General features: G+C 49.0%; 1 protein-coding gene across 8 annotated transcripts in view; it reads right to left on the reverse strand.

Annotated features, from left to right (window-relative positions):
- The window catches only part of ZNF516 (zinc finger protein 516), a 113,596-nt gene that overhangs the window by 67,460 nt on the left and 28,473 nt on the right, over window positions 1-17,663 (reverse strand). The gene's annotated exons all lie outside the window — the stretch shown is intronic.

The following is a 17,663-nucleotide window of genomic DNA, read 5'->3' on the forward strand; positions in this document are numbered from 1 at the left end:
CCCTTTAAAAAAATCAGTAATTAAACAATTAATGACTGATAATAATTGTGTGCTAAATCATTAAAATAAATCATTGTAAATGACTGCACACTAGAATAATTTTTTATCAAAGATATCCAGTGTTTAAGGAAAGACTGTGGTGAGGGACTTCGTGGGAGTGTGCGGAACATGGGCGACGGGACAGGAGCGCGTCTGAGAATGAAGGACAGAGACCCAGGCCAGGCGGAGGATGGCAAAACGCGGGGGCACGTGCAGGACACGTGAGCTGCGAGGAGGGCGTTCACAGCCGGAAAAGGCGCTTTACAAATGCATCTTTGTATCTTGGTGAAGCACAGATGATTTAGTGAAAGAGAGGCAACGAAGGACAGGAGCAGAACCCTGCGGTCCTTCCAGAGCTGGGCCTGAGCTGCTGCTCCAGCACCTGGCGGCCCACGGTGGCCGCCCCGACGGACACCACTCCCAGGGGTGTGTGACCACCGGGCCGTTGCCACCACAACATAAAGCCCAAACCCCTCGGCTGGCCTCACCGTGCCCTTCCCGACCTGGTCCTGTCCCTTCTCTCCTGCACTGGCCGCAGGGCCGAGTCCCACCCCAGTGCAGACACCCTCCCGACCCCGGCAGGTCCTCACATGGGAGGCGGGGTCTGAGCCCAGCAGGAGCAGGGGTCACACTGTGGGGTCACTGTCGCTCTCATGCTTATCCACCCCCTGGAGAATGAGGGGCCGGGGCTGCTCCTCCAGACGCCTGGGCGCCTCCCTCACCTGTGCACAGGCGAAGGGGAAGTGGACGGGGTTGCCCAGCGCTGTGCCGGGCATGGGTAGGGCCACGATCTGGGCTGCAGGGAAGCCAGCCCAGATGCCTGTAAACGCCAAACAGGCCCAAGACGGTACACACTGACAAGCAGCTATCTCAGGACTTTCCATCTGACTCAGCGATACGGAGAATAAAGAAAACAGTCCAGAAGGGATGTGAGAGGTAGAGTGTCTTTCTGAACTGTATTTTGATGGGTATATTTATGTATAACTGAGTCACTTTGCTGTACAGCAGTGATTAACACAACACTGTAATTCAAGTATACTTCAGTGAAAATTTTTTTAAAAAAAGCAAGCAGGGGTGGGGCATTGGGGAGAACAGCCGGGCACACAGGCCCCTGGGGCCCAGTCTGTTTATCCTTCTTATCTCTAAACAGAAGTAACTGAGTTAATGATTCTGAGGGTCTCCCTCCTGGGGGCTCCAGACTTGCACAGAGAGGCACCCAGATGGACAGATGTTCATTTTTAAAAAAGCTATAACATGTAGAAAGGAAGCCACATTTTTTACAAAGTTTCAACCTCATGCACACTAAGAACTCATGTTTGAAAAGCAACAAAATGTGAAGAAGCTATGTGTTTCTGGTTGTCAAGCAGACAGTGTACAACGCACATCGTTTATTCAGAGAGGAGGCCAGGCAGCAACGCGTTGTTTGCTCTGGGTGGTCCGACCTGCCATGTTTTCCCCGGAGCAGACTCAGAGAAGAATGCTGACGGTGGAAGGCAGGGGGCGGGAGGGTGTCACCCAAACATCCCCAGGGGTTCCAATAGATGACACTCTATTCCTCCACTCACCACGAGGGACAGACGCCTTCTGAAAAAACAACACAACTCCTGTTCTCCAAATGCCTCCTCCCAGAGACCCACGCCAGAGGCAGAAATCTCATTTAGATGATGTATTCTCAAACTTCTTTCGAGAAAGCCTCATGCTAGCAAGTTTCCCAGGCACCTAAAGAAACCAACTCAGTCTGAGCAACAAACTCTGGAAAGCAGCAGGAAGCGCAGCTGCTCACAGATATTCCTTACTCTTTACACCGAGGGGTACAGAGCCACTCCCACACCCCAGGAGAGAGGGAGAGAGAAGTGAGACGGGAAACTCCCAATAAAATAAATAAACAAAATCTCCCCTAAACTTGGATAAACAAATGAGGTGAACAAGAAGACTTCTTCATGACAATTTAAGCTAATTTGTTTTTTCAAGCTGTTTTGGTCTTAGACGACCTGCATATTATTCATGATGATTTTATAAGACAAATGATTTGCATGCATCCCGGGCCATCCCAGGGCTTATTTCAGTCCCCCAAATGTTGAAGTTGATATATAAAAATATAAATGAAACATACTATTTACATTTAACGTAGTGACCTCATCTGGGTACAAAAATCTTCCGAGTTTAAAGAACCGTCTAGAATACATTTACAGAGGAAAAAACAACTACAACACCAGAAATTGGTGTCTCTTAAGTAATGTGACAGACTTCACTGGACCACTAACTTGGTTCATAAAGGATGTTAAATGTCAGAACTTCTCCAGTTCACGGGAATTAAACATCCGAAACCCCGCCAGGAAGACAAGACTCCCGGAGCATGAATGCTCAGCTAGCTAAGGTTCATAAAAGGCAACCTACAAATTGCTCCTGGAAATAAAATGAAATTGTCAAGAGAGAAGAGTTGTTCAAATCACAAAACCGCACGCACTCTGTGTGGGTTTCCCTTCCTTCTCTGCTACTCTCCCTGCCATGTGGTGTGCTGCTGGGAGCCGTAGAAAGTTAAGGGCTCTGGAAGCCAAGAAGCTGCGCTGGGGATCCGCACAGAGACCCCACCTGCGTGCCGTCCAGGTGTGGCGCAGAGCCCAGCCCGGGAGTCCCGTCCCCCTTTTGCCAGCGTGTGAATTTCAGAAGGTGTCCTTCACACCCAGGCGTGCCCTCACCTGTCAGGTGCCGAGAGTCAGGAAAGGACATGAGGGAGCCGTGTGACACCAAAACCCCTTGCAAGGCACCTCCTCCAAGTGCCACTCAGACCCCCAGTCACAGTGCAGAGCGAACAGTCCACAGACAATAAAACACCTGCCCAACGGGGCCTCGCTTCTACTACCAGGTAGCAGCCCGGCTGAACGAGCCCAGAGCAAAGTGCAAAGAGGATGAGATGTGAGCACAGCCCCCCTTCTTCCCATGGGGGACCTCAGTCTCTTCTGCACATTTAAAAAGGCTTAGCGCTGCCATCTTTGCTACTAGAGAAATCCACATCCCATATCCTCATGACAGCCTTGATGTGTAAAATTTCTGATTCCCCAACACCCCCAAACCCCCAGCCAAAGCCTAGACACTTCCCCTCAAGAAACCCGAACACTAGACAATATACTTTTCATTTCTTATTTGGGCTTCCTGCAAAACTTGCTTAAAAGTTCACAAAGGCAGCAGAGCCCTGCAATTTATAGGAAAATTCTCAAGCAACGGCCTTCAGGGTGCCCACGAATCAGCACAACCAGCTCTTCTTTCTCTTTTTTTCCCCACTTCTCTGCCCACCCCCATCTTTCAACCCTGAGCCCTGCTGTCATTCTCTGTGAGGATGACAGGAGATGTCTTTTTCAAGAACTTAAAAATATTTGGAGGGGGAAAATGGAACAATACCATAAGGGTAATGACCACTTAAACTCAAAACACCATTATCTTAAGGAAATCATAACATCAACACAACTGGCTCCACTTGAAAGAGGCCACTAAGTGGCCCCCTTCCTGAAGCCCACAGTCGACTGGCAAAGTTTCTTGCAAACCTTTAGAGAAACAGTCAAAAAGGAATTCCCCACAACTGGCTTTCCTTAGTCAGTGGCCAAATCAACAGATCTTCGTGATGATTCTTTTCAGCTGCAGACAAAAGTCCTTTTCCCCAAAAGAACAAGGATGGTGTCATCAGAACTTCCAATGTGAAAATGCAGCAGGGCAGCCGCCCCGGTTAGAAGACTTAGGGGAACTTTATTAGCCCCAAAATCCACAGCACTGACTCTGCTATCCTTTGAAAAAAAAAAAAAAAAGCCCACCAGGCTCTGTGAGCCCGGAGGGGTCTCTGGTGGCGAGAGGTGGTCATCCAAACACTGCCCCGCGATGAAGTGTCACACTACCTGGTTTGAGCCAAATGCATTCCGGTACCGAGCTGTCCCCATTTTATTCTCACAGGCAGACGCACGTCAAGTGAGACTTGGTGTTCCAACTTCTCCTGAAACACGTTAACCTAAAGATAACTAGCCTTACAAAACGTGTAAGTAAATGCTAGCTTTTTACTCAGACCAGAGCGATTAAAGAAAGTCTTCTGGCAACACAAACATTAGGAAGTAGAGGGGAGAGAAAATCCACACGTGTGTTTCAGCTGGCATACGACCCATGTATATACACACATAGAGCACAGCCCCATTTGAATCATATCTTGCCCATAATGAACCACAGTTTTCTTGTTATTATATTACAAACTTTTTCCAAGGCTGTAATTGGGAACTTGCCAGACAAGCCTGTAATTTAATTGTTTAGGCATAAAAATGGCTTGCGGATTAGGGTTTTAAAATAGATTTCCAATGCATCTCTCCCTCTGTGTGTGTGTGTGTGTGTGTGTGTGTGTGTGTGTGTGTGTGTGTGTCTCATAGGGACGTGACAAACAGTTTGAAGCTACTTTTGTAAAATGCCTTCCATAATTTTGGAAGTAAGTTTCTTTTTGAAAAATTTAGGTAATTTCATATTACATAAATATTTATATATATTGCCTATATCATTTTATGATAACAATTATAACAACAGGAAAAAGTAAGATGTTTATTACAGAAAATATAAATCTGCATTCATAACATAAAATGCATTATCATGGAGATGGGGGAGGGGTTTAAGAGGGCAAAATATAAACTTTTTGAAAATAAAATATGCAGCTAAACTTTAAGACATCAACACGTGAGGGCATAAATAAATAAAGCACCAGGTCTAGATGCACATATGGAAGGGCACTGCCACACCTAGAGAGATTCTTCCTTTTTGATTCTTTGTTTGCATGCCTGCACAGCACAAATGAAAAAAGTTGACTTTCTCAAGACTGCTGACACTCACTGGATTTGGGAAACATTTAATCTGCGGGTAAAGGTTTCAACAAATAAATCACTTCTGTAAGTGAGGACCTGGGAACTGAGTCTTGGACCTAACAGAAGGCAGAAAAGTCCCTTCCTGCAGCATCCCTGGTGACCTTGTGAAACAGCTCCAAGGACCCGGTTAACTCCACCTGCCGACAGTAACTCCTTTCAGAACAAGCCCTGCAGGGCTGGGATCCAGGACACACACCAGAAGGAAAAGCCCTGTGACGAAGCTGTCAGATCTGTAAGAACCCACGTGGGACCACAGTCCATCATTGTCCCGCACGCCCTCCCGTGACGGCTCCCACGGTGGAAGCCCCAGGGCCCGGTCGTGGGGCGAGTTAACGAGGGTTTCATCACAATCTCTGAGAGCTACTGGGCGCCAGGCCACTCATGAGGCCTAAGGGCTCGGATAACTAAGCAACAGTCTTGGCTTCGAGGGACCCAGGCGTCAGAAAGAAACACGTAACCACACAGAGGACAGCAGCAGAGCACGGAGGGAAGCGATGACCTGCCCTGGCCAAGGGTGGCCGGGTCTCCCCAGGGAAACCCAGGTGGGTGTGGGCCCAACTAGCCTTTAGAGCAACCCCTAGCCCTTTCACCCACACCCAGGGGTAACCCCATCATCCTGTGGGCTGGACCTCCAATTCACACTTGAATCCACACGCTCCCCTTCATCTCAAACCCAGATCATCTTCCCAAATGCAGAGCTGGGCGACCTTGAGACTTCAACCCTTCAGAGGCTTCGCACACCCTGAAGGTGAGGCCCGAACTCCCCCGAGGGGGCTTCTAAGGCCCTGAACCCCTGTACTGCTGGGGTCCCTGGGCCCCCAGCCAATGGCTGTGCACCTGCCCCGCACCCCAGCTGGATGTGCGTTCACTCCCACCTTGGAACCCTCAGGTATGCGGGTCCCACCCGCCGTCCACCTTCTCAGGTGTGGCCTTTCTAAGAGACCCTTCCTGACCCCCTTGGCCCTGTGACCGGGTCAGGCACGGTCCCCATGCCCCAGCCTTGGCCCTATCCCAGCTCATGCCTGGACATGCTTCTATTACCGCTTCTTTAACTGGTCACTCGTGTGTGAGGCATCCTACTCTGTGAAGGCAGACCCACCAAGTACCACTGAGTCCTGACACCAGCGCAGGGCCAAGCAGGGAGCGGCACCATGAGAGGTGGTCCAGACCGTGAGCTCCGAGGTCAGGCTACCTGAGATCCAAACTCGGTTCTGCCACTCCCTGGGATCAGCTGTGTGACTGGGAGCAAGTGTCTCAACCTCTCAGTTTCCCAGTCCATTTCTTCATTTTAAAAATGTAAATGATGGGACCTCCCTGGTGGCGCAGTGTTTGGGAGTCCGCCTGCTGATGAAGGGGTCGTGGGTCCGTGCCCCGGTCCGGGAGGATCCCACGTGCCGCGGAGCGGCTGGGCCCGTGAGCCATGGCCGCTGAGCCTGCGCGTCCGGAGCCTGTGCTCCGCAACGGGAGAGGCCACAGCAGTGAGAAGCCCGCGTACCACAAAAAATAATAATAAATTTAAAAAAATAAAATGTAAATGATGGTAATGAGAACTATATTACAGTATTTTTGTGAGATTTAAAGTAATGCGTGCAAGGTGCAATGTTGAGCACACAGCAAATGGCCAATATATGGTAGGTATTATTATAAATTAATAATTGCTAAATAAATGAATGAGATGTCAGTGCAGTACCCAAAGATACCTAGTCACTCGCAGTGACACTGTTTGGTTTAATAAACTCAAAAGGAGGAAATAAGAGTTTAGGAAGCTATGTTAGAAATGGCTAAATAGTAACCCGTATGTATTCACTGGGCCCTAAAGGTTCACCACAGAAGTTGTCTAATACAATGACAAAGTATTCCACGAACAGCTATCGTCATCCATAGCACACAAGTTCAAACCTGTCCCAGCCCGAGACTCCAGACAAAGTCAGCTTTAATACAGACTGGGTATTAGACCATATTTGAGAATTACTATTACTTTCGTTAGGTCTGTAACACAGGAGACTTTCTTAGTTTTTGGAGATGTGTAATGAAATATTTTAGCGGTGGTTTACAAAAGAGAGGAGAAGGCAGATATATCATAATGCTGACAACTGCTAGGGCTAGATGGTGGGTGTACAGACGTTCATTAGTTACTCTTTCCATTTTTATGGGTTTGGAATGTTTTTCACAGAAGAAGTTAAAAAATAACTCCCACTTGCAATTCCAGTAAGTAGCACGATGGGAAGCAGAGCTGCTCTGGGGCAGCCCGGTTGGCCCTCCCCCATCCCCATCCCTCCCCTCCCCTCCCCCTCTCCAGGCCCCCAGGAAGCTCAAAAGTCTCTAAGGAATGCACTTTGGGAAAATTACCTTTTGTTAAATTCTAGTATTTGAAAGTCAAAGAAAGAAAAATTATCTGAATGATATGAAACGGTCCACATGAAAGCAGTATTTTAAGAGGTTGCTTGCTGGTGTTTCAGAGGCTTGCCCCGGGGACATTCAAGGGATCTCCCCAGAGCTCCATGGGGCCCAGCCTTGGTGCAGACAGTGCAAAGCCAGCCATCGCAGCCAAAATGAAGCAGCCATGAAGACGTGGGTGCTCGGGGAGAGCCTCCCATCGCGCCCCAGGGCAAAACTCCAGTGCTCGGGGAGATCCTCCCATCGCAAAACTCCAGTAAGGCTGCCGGCGTTTATCTTCCCCAGTTTAAACGATCATTTTCTGACCAACTAAATGTGGCGTTGTCAGGGGGAAAAGGTAGCATCCTGTATTTTTACACAGTAAGCATCGCTCTGCCTGTACAGGAAATCTTGGCATTTTCTGCTCTGTAGAGTAAACCAACACAAAGCAAAAGCCAAACGGTTTTGTACTGATTCCCTCAAAACCATCGAATTCAGTTCTGTCGAAGTCATATCCTGGAAAGGGAATCAGAAGGCTGATTTTTTTTGAAATAACCTCTAATATTTAGAGTAATCTGCATAACAAAACAACTGTGCAAGTTTCTTTAAAGGCACCCAGATGAGACTGCAGACCTCAGCGGGGCACGAGGGGCTGCAGGAAAGCTGGAAGGGGCGTTTCCCACACTGGGTCTGCTGCCCTTCTGTCGACAGAAGCAAAGCCTGATGCGCGTGCTGTTTGTCAAATATGTCTCTTCAATTCTAGCTCATTAATTAACCACGTCACGATACTAAGAGATAGTTCGGCTTCCCTGACGCCCTGTGGTCTCTCTCCTTCTCTCTCCCTTGGTCACCGGGGGAGAGGGGGGCTTCCGGGAGTCAGAGGGATGGGGGCTGAGCTGAGCCCACAGGGGGGCCACTGTCCCGGGTGGGGGGGAAACAGGAGAATTCGGGAAATGTGGGGAATCGGTGCTGTGGGGAAGACGCCCTTACAAAGAAAACAGCTCAGGGCAGGCGGAAGGCGCAAGATATTTACAGGATATTCTGGCCCCAGAAGGCAGGTCATAAAATTTAAGAAGTGACCTCCTGAGGGCGGCCGTGAGGCAGTGAGGCTGCAGGGCCCGTGGGTGCTGCCGTCAGTTTCACATACTGCCCGTCTGTCCTCCAGCAGACAATGCAACGGGCCTTCCCAGTGACACTGTGGTCTTATGAGCCATGAATTAAAATGCACCATTAACATCCTGCACAAGCTTATCTACTGCGGAGACAAAAAGCCCATTCTGTGAACAAATGGGGAGAAATTCCACAACAATGAGGAGTTCCTCTCCCCACTCGCCAATCTGCCCCAGATTAACAGTCCCAGGCTTATAGTCCCCAGACGGGGTCCGAGCCGCCCCATGAAGTGGTGCATTCACTGCCTGGAGAGCCAGGGCGCTGACGGCAGCACCAATCAATAATCCATTATAGCGCAGACCCCGTTTCCATCTCAGAAGGAGAAACGAACGCGAGCGACCAGAATCGCAACGTTCACGGGGGAGTCCGCCCCGCCTCCCTCGCTTGGGCAGAAGGACACACACCCGCTGTCCCAGAGTATGGGGGAAGCTCAAGTGGACCCGGCAGACCTGTTTCCCAGCAGCCGGAGAACAGTGTGCTTGGACTTTTCTGCCAGAAGCACTCATTTTAAAGGTAAACCTCAAAAGGGCTTCGTTCAGGACACAAGGTGATGTGAACAAAGCACGGACACAGTGGTGACAAACGTCCATCTTCCGAAACAAAGGTTTCCTTTCAATCATTTAGCCCCCCAGATAAATCGATGCGAGTGCCAACACGAGTCCCCAAATGTAACTAGCGTCCATGATAAGGGTTTATTGCGCAAACTCCGCGATCATTTAAAAGCAAGACTCGCTTCCATTCTGTGCCTCAGACCACAGCTTTGGAATCATTGCTCCGTACATAGCAGACATGCAGAGAGGACCTAACCGTTATTCCACAAGTTGGTTATCTTTGATGAAGTTGTTTACCACCATGTGTCAAAAACCCAGTAAATTCCTGGTTGAGCAGAGAGAGAGGCCATCTTCAGCTCCAGAGAGAAGAACATTTCCTCACGGTATAAATAGTAACCCGTATGTATTCACTGGGCAGTATACCGAGATACTTGCTCAAGAAAATATAAATTAACGTTAATATATAAGCTGCCCACACGTCCTTACTAAAATACAAAAACTCGTAGTCAAATCCGACCTTACAGGGGAACAAGGAAAGCAGATGAATACACAAATAGAATTCTTGATCACATTCAGAAAAGGCCAAGAATAAACGGGGGGGCGTGCGATTCCATATCCTGGAAAACCCAAAATGGTATGGAGACTTAATGAAGAGGCATCCACGTGAAAATAAAGGCAATGGATTTTGTTTAATCTCAAAAGAAGATTTTTTTTTACTTGCGTTTACTTGCGTTTTCTCCTGCTCTCCAAAATGAATACATTACTGACACTTGTTATTTACTAGTTCCTAAGTCTCATATTAAGTAGTGGCTTTATCAATCTATTTGTCCTTACAAAAGGAAACTTCACAAAGCCGGGAAAAAGAGGCACAGGAGCAGGGGCTTGCTCTGAAAAAAAGAAAAATCACAGGAACAGGGGCTTGCTCTGTAATTTTCTGCAGATAGGTGTCCTGCTGGAGCCCTGGGTCCACCACAAAGAGCTGAGATCTGGCAGTAAATCCAGCTTCCTGGAGGGGCCAGCACTGCCGGCGTAGTTAATGATCTTGTCAACATTTCCATTAAGAGCCGCATTTCCAGAAGCTCAGAACTGCATCTCCCCCAAACTGGGCGGCTCCATGAAATCTGTCGTCACCAAGGGGCTTTACAAAACTAGAAGAAAATCACTTGCTATTCAGTACGGGAACCACAAAAGCACAAGTTTTTACTTTCACTCTTTTTCCATCCTGCACGAAGATGATGAAAGCCAACGTTTCCACTCATTCAGAAACACTGAAAACTCGGGGAACGCCAGAGAAAATGAAGACTCATCAATTTCTTTTTTAAAACAAACATGGAACACCAGAAGGCCTTAGATAAACGGCAGGGAGAAATCCCGTTTGAAAGTGGCTTATAGGTTTTTACTCAGCCTAACCTCAAACGTGTAGAAACTGCCACCAATTCGGGGTCCAATTTAAATTGTTTTTAATTTTTTTGGTTGTTTAGAAATTACCAGCAGTGAAAACGAAAGAGTCATGGGCAGAAACACTGCATTGCATTTCCTATGGAACACTTCCTTGAAATGTGTATTAGCTGATGGTAAATATATTTTAACTGAAATCTGTTTCTAGAAATAAGCTGTATTTTATTTCATGTAAATCAACAGCAAAGGGCAATATTCACCTCCAACATGCATACACCGACCTGTTTTTCCAGCCTCTTACCTAAAACCAACATTTCTCTCCCAGTATAAGAAAACAGATCGCAATTAACACCTATTCAATAGTATCTCTTTCTTCTGTGCTTTTTGTGAAAGCACCTAGAAGTCCCCACCACCAAGTGAAAGAAAGAATTGTGTCCAGGAATACAGAAGGAGGTAATTATGTGCAGTAAACCATAAACCGTTCTGTTAAACATTACCCTCCAAGGTAGTTCTGTTTAGCAGAGAACTCAGGCCCCAGAAATCCCTTCATGAAGAGGACACAGCAGATAAATTCTTCAAGAATCAATTTTAATAAACGCTAAGCAACAGCTTCCCAAACATTTCCGGTAAGAATACAGGGATTGACTGAATTGAATCCATTCTGGTAGGACAGCAGAAAGGTATATATCATGCAAGAAGTTATTTAAGACTTTGTTTGCCATTGTACCAACACCAATCAATACTGGAAGAGGATCAAAATTATAAAAGGACAAATTCTTCCCCAAATGCTTTACTAGATAAAGCGCACACACCATAATCAGTTTAAATTTTCCAGATCCCTGACTAGCAATAACTACTGTAACATGACCTGGTTTATCACTAACCCAAGCAGCGCCTTTGAAAGCAGCTGGGTAGTTCAGCCTCTTAAGGAGAGTGATCTATCAGAGAATGTTTACCAAGAGCAATTCTTGACAAGAACGTGATAGCACATGGCTGTAGGATTTATTCTGCCTTGCTTGTCTAAAAATATATTTTCAAGCACAGTTAATGACACATCACTGCAAGTTCTAATTTCTGAAGATAAAAGACTATCTATACTTTCCTTGCAAAGATAAAAGAATAAACAAGCAAAATTCCACTTTCATTCCCCATAATAACATTATTGTGTGATTCAGCTACTAAAGCTAAGAAAATTCTGCACCTGAAGTGATCCTAAATGATCTTGCAAGAAAAGAGGACGGGCTCTTTCTAAGCCACAGCATCTTACCCAGAAACAGCTTTTGGAAACAGTACATATAAAATAAAACCAGGCACATTTCTGAATTCCAAAGCTCCTAGCTCCTGGCCCCTCCGTCCCTGGAGAGAAAAGATATCGAACTTGAAATCGAATTTCTCCACCGGCAGCCCAGCCTGGATTATTTGGGAAGTGTCGCGCTTTATGAGCCCAGGGCGGGCCTGCGGTGAATGGAGAGGGAACAGTGGGCACATTTTCCAGGAACCCAGAGACCAGGACCCCGCTTCGGCGACCACAGCTGGATCATGTGTCTGGTTACGGCCCGGAACCAGGGCCGTACTAGAGGGTGCTGGGGACGCCCTCTCCGTCACACCGGTGCCCCCTCCCTCCCTTCACTCCCCCACCTCCACGGGCTGCTACACATCCAACCCCAGAAGCCCTTCTTGCCCCGTTCCACCAGGTGCTGTGAGCAGCCCTGCAGGCATCGCGGCAACAGACAAGGTGAGGGGCCGCGTGGGCACAGGTGGCGGGGTGAAGGCAGGTGACCCAAAAGCCAGGGCGGCGGCTCTCGTGTTCTCAGGGGCTGTGACATCCAGGTTAGGGACAATTACTCAGGCCCTAGAGTTCACCGACACAAACCCTGCCAACACCTGTTTGGTGAAAGAGACAGTTACCCATAAACTTCGTGTCGTTTACCCAGGACACAGGTCAACACAAGTCTGTCGCACAACAGGGCCACGTGACTACACACAGGTGTCCCGTGAGCACGGACCTGGGGGAGAAAACGACGGGACATGCATGGCCTGCCCACAGAATTCACATGAAACGAAACAAAATGCAATTGCTCTGAAGTACGCGTTTCCAGCTCAGTCGTCTGAAGGAGCTTCTGTTATGTCACCAGACAAATACGGCTGATGATCAGAGGCCGCCCTGACCTCCCGTCTCCCGACCAGAGACCGGGCACGCGGGTCACTGAAGTCCGCTCCTGCCTCACTCGAGGAGGACGCAGGTCCCAGTGACCTGAGATGCCAGTCACAGGCCCTCGTTCCTGGAGGAAGATGCTCTGGCTCCCCTCCCCTCCGGAGCGGGCTCACAGCCAACAGCACGACTCCCTTAACTCCCGCTCTGAGCCAGCCTCGCCAGCCTCCATCTAGCAAAACCCTTCCGCCAGGGGCTTCCCTGGTGGCGCAGTGGTCGAGAGTCCGCCTGCCAATGCAGGGGACGCGGGTTCGTGCCCCGGTCCAGGAAGATCCCACATGCCGCGGAGCAGATGGGCCCGTGAGCCATGGCCGCTGAGCCTGTGCGTCCGGAGCCTGTGCTCCGCCACGGGAGAGGCCACAACGGTGAGAGGCCCACGTACCGCAAAAAAAACAAACAAACAAACAAAAAACACCCTTCCACCCTTCTGGACCCGCGACGAGCAGCTGTACCATTTCAGGGACCGCGCTCCAAAGCCAGGTCTGGACCATCGCATGGGACTCATAGGCAAGAGGAACAAAACACATTTGGGGTCTCGTTCAACTACAGGCCCAAAGCTCGAGCCTCTTTCTATCCATAAATAGCCGAGTGCAAGCTGGTCAGCTGCAAAATCGAAGGACGATTAGATGTCTGGTGGCGAGTCACGTAAACTGCCAGGTTCCTCAGCTGCCGCCCCAGGCACCACCGCTCCCCTGAACGAGGGACCAGCCCGGGGCCTCGAGGCCCTCAGACACACAGAGGCATATCGTGACGTCAGCCAGGGGTGCCCCGGGATGTGCAAGCATCTTCACTGGGACCCTCAGAACCATGGACCAGTTATACCCTAGTTACACACCCCCACGCGGTCACCACTCACTGACTCACTGCGGGGTGGATACGGGCTGTGACTTCTTTTCTGTTTGTTTAATTTTTATTTATTTGGCCGCGTTGGGTCTTCGTTGCCTCTGCGCGGGCTTTTCTCTAGTTGCAGTGAGCGTGGACTACTCTTCGTTGCGGTGTGTCGGCTTCTCAGTGCGGTGGCTTCTCTTGTTGCAGAGCACGGGCTCTAGGCGCGAGGGCTCAGTAGTTGTGGCGCACGGGCTTAGCTGCTCCGTGGCATGTGGGGTCTTCCCGGACCAGGGCTCAAACCCGTGTCCCCTGCATTGGCAGGCGGATTCTTAACCACTGCGCCACCAGGGAAGTCGTGGGCTGTGACTTCTGAGTCTACAGTACTGCTGGCTTCTCAGCTCTACACTTAAAATCATATGAGCAAGTGATTCGTACAGATGTACACCATAAAACTGCTTTCGGTTTGCTTTACATTTACTCTGAGTTTTGTCTTTTATTTTTTTCCAAAGCGGCTTTGCCGCTCTAAGGGTGCCCAGTTACGGGGGCTGCAAAGGCCACGGGGAGGTAAAGCCACCGCACTCGGGCCTTACACTTGTCCTTCCGCTGAATTAAGCCGGCAGGGCTCACGGGAAGGTTACGGAGACCTGCCGGCAAGGTGCCACACACGCAACAGAAGATGCTTATATTTGAGAATTCATAGGTGAGTGCATATTACACCATGGGAGGGGCGGGGCCAAGAAAAATCTGCATAAGTTCCTTGTACGTTACAACTTTCTCCTTGGCAAGGTCTCAGTAAGGAGCTGCAGGATTTGTAAACACTTAAGCTTTTTCTCCTTAAACTGAACCTGCCTGCATTTTAGAGAAGCAAAACCTAACTGCTTTCTCAGTTAATGGGCGTTTTCTCAAACTAGTTCTTCAGTCTCTCAAGGGAAACTATACTAAATAAGCTAAGTAAGTGACAGGAGACCCTTCAAAATTAGAACCGAGAGTAAGACCATGATGCTCTCTTTAAGGAGTGATGTGCAGAAGAATAATCAACATGTTTTTTGTTTTAACACAAGGAGGCTCCTTTCCTAAGAACAGCTCATCCTGTCCTGCAATCAATCAGGATAATTCCTCCCCACGTCACGCTCTGAAAACACGGCTCCGCTAGGAAACAAACAGGAAATCTCACTTTTCTTCTGAGGAGGTAAACCTCTCACTCACCTTCAAGTCCCGACGTTCAGCACAGCTATTTGTTTGAAAGGATACCCACTGATGTTGGGTCAGTTTCACCCAGCACGTGTGCACCCTGCACTTCTCCACGTGTGCAGGACCGCATTCTCCAGATGCTTCAATCATAGATCATTTAGCGAATTATCCCTTGTAGCTCTGATTCCTGATGTCACAAGCACTTACGGAAAAGCCACGCCGAAAGAAACTTTCAAAAAGAGAATCTGCGTCGTGTTGAGTTACAAGGGTCCACAGTTTTCTCAAGGGCTCAGGTGCTTTCACCGGCTCCCCGCTCCGGGCCCACACCCTCACCCCAGGCACGCAGACGCCAGAAGGAACCTCCTCCCGCCCCGCCCCCAAGGGCTCCACGTGCAAATCCCACGTCTGCTCCCTCCTTCTCTGACACCGAAAATGCAGTGCTTTTCCCCAAATCCAGAAAGAAACCGTATGAGCTCTCCCTTTCCTATTTTGCATCGTAATATCTTTCATATTACAATCACATTTAGTATTTTCCTTCGGGCTTCTAAACTTATAGCAGCGCCATCCAGGCTTCCCCGGTGAGCCTGCCGTGGCCACACGGAGTCACGTGCCCATCGCCACGCCAGGCACCGCGTGGGATCCTCCTGGGGGAGGAACGTCACCTGAGGTTTCCGTTCTTCAAACCCAGAGACTCCTTCGTACAAATTCAAATCAAACCATTTCATGACTTTCATCAAAGGACAATCCACACGATTACTGGAGAAAGAGGAAAAAGAGTGTCACCACCGCACATCTCCTTATCAGGAACCGCAGGCTCAACACACTTAAGTGTCTAGAATGTCTGTTTAGGTGGAAACACCGAAGCCACAAAGGCACGAGTCCACGCATGTCGGGGCACACAGGGTGCAGAGAAAGACCTACAGCTCCTCTCGTTAAAGACCACCCGAAAAACCAAAGATGGAAACAGGAACACCCCAAAGTCTACAAATGATCGCATTCTTGCTTTCCGCACTGAGATGGCTCCTCCCAGCAGGGAAAGGTCAGCTCTCTGCATCTCGGAAGCGCTCTGCCCAAAAATACCGTCCCAGGAGCAGCAAGCTGTGGAAATGTGGGCAAAAAAAAAATCTTACTCATATGCAAACTAACGTCCTTCAGCAACGCCTTCCCAGATAATAAAAGTGAAAGTCCTCATACGCTCTGCAGATCTGCTTACACAGCTGCCTCTCAGGGAAAACGTCTTGAAGAGTTTTGCTCTTGAATTGGTCCTAATAAAAAGGAGGTGATAAAAGGGCTTCGCAATCAGGTGTTCATGCTCGGTTACTTTTCTATTTACCATCAAACTCCTTTTAACACGTTTCCAGCTAAGCCGGGAAAAGCGGTCCCACACCAAGGTCAAAGTAACAACTCGGTGCTTAGCCTGCCCTCAATCCCAGGTCTGCGAAACAGAAGTCCGACGGATTAAATAGGAAGGAATTCTAATTGAACCAAATTTGACTTGCCCTGAACGTGTTAAATGAAGTAATAAGCCCCCTCATCTAACGCTGGTGCTCTGGGGAAGAGACAGGACTCTCCCGGCCTCTCAGAGTCTGAAATGATCAACGGTTGGTATTACAGTATCAATAATTACCTTTTTAAGAAAAGTTTGCTATTGGTTTTCTTTAAGAAAGAAATAAACTGCTGCAAATGCACAGGGCCTTTCGTTTCCTAACCTTGACTGTCCGCCGATGCAGGCTGTCACACATCACCAACAAAGACCCGAGGACGTGCTTTCCTGGGCGACACTGTGCTTCCCTGCAGGTCGAGCCCCACCAGAAACACCGCACCCGGGGGGGCTGCCTGTCCTGGACCTCGGCTCTCAGGGCATCTCCATACCTCATCCTGCCCTGCTCGTCCGTGCTGATGAGGCAGAGCATCGGATCGGGAGTCTGACTGGGGTGTGCTACTGTCCTCACTGCACTCAAAAGACCTCTGCAGTAGGTGGCTGACAGCGAGCTTTAAAAACACCACTCGCAGACACCTTGTAACGTCTAGAATGAGGTATTTCTGCTGCATGAGCCACAAGCAGTGCATGCAAGTCGATCTTCTTAACCATAAATTAAACATACTATTGTATAAATGAAAAAGGCAGGCGAGGATCCCTGGAAATAAAAGCTCCTGGTAATTTCCCTTTCTTTACATGATCACGTAACATGTTGGCATCTCCGGGCTCAGGAGCCGGAACTCAGACTACATCCCACGAGCTAGCGGCTGGCGTCCAGGAAGGGCTGCTGGGAGGCACCAGGGTCCCGGGGGTCCAGGAGTGCAGAGCCCCGCAGCAGGGTAGCTGATGGGGGGCCTGCAAGGCCGCTCCTGCACCCCAGACCTGGTCGTTTCACTCATGAAGAGGTTGAGACGTTTCCCTTCCTTTCTCCCCTTTTAAAGAAATTACTTAGTGGCCGTATGTTTTAAGACCTGAGATGTATCTTGGGCCCCTCAGGACGATGCAGCAGGGCCAGTGAGAAAGGATGATATCGTCTAAGCAGCATCAGCAATACAGAGAAGCAGCACGGGGTGTACGAACGACATTCGGTGGTGTATTCACTGCTGCCTCACCATCAGGGGATCTCCCAGAGGCCCCGGCCAGGACCAGGCTCTCTAGGTGCCCAGAGGCTCTTCATTATCTCACACCAGCTGGATGACTTGTCTTCAACGTTTGAGTTTTTAAAACTAAGCATGAACTTTTTTCTGACAGTTTTTCCTTGACTGAATATCTCAAAGTCACATGTGTTCAGAGACAACTCCCTGTTCCTGGACATAGCAGGTGAACAGGGAGAGGAAACATAAAAGATTTTACTCTTTGGCTATGATTCATTAGTCAAGGAAACTCAAAGAAGAAAGAGGCCGTTTAAAAACTCTTATTTAGCGTCTCCCTTGGGCCAAGGGAGCCAGTCCACATCAAGGACGGCTCTGAGACTGTGATGCCCCGTGGCACCTGGGAGGAAAGTTCCAGATTCGGCTGAACACACGGTCAGA

This window comes from Tursiops truncatus, chromosome 13 (genome assembly GCF_011762595.2).
Source record: "Tursiops truncatus isolate mTurTru1 chromosome 13, mTurTru1.mat.Y, whole genome shotgun sequence".
Classification (NCBI taxonomy): Eukaryota; Metazoa; Chordata; class Mammalia; order Artiodactyla; family Delphinidae; genus Tursiops; species Tursiops truncatus.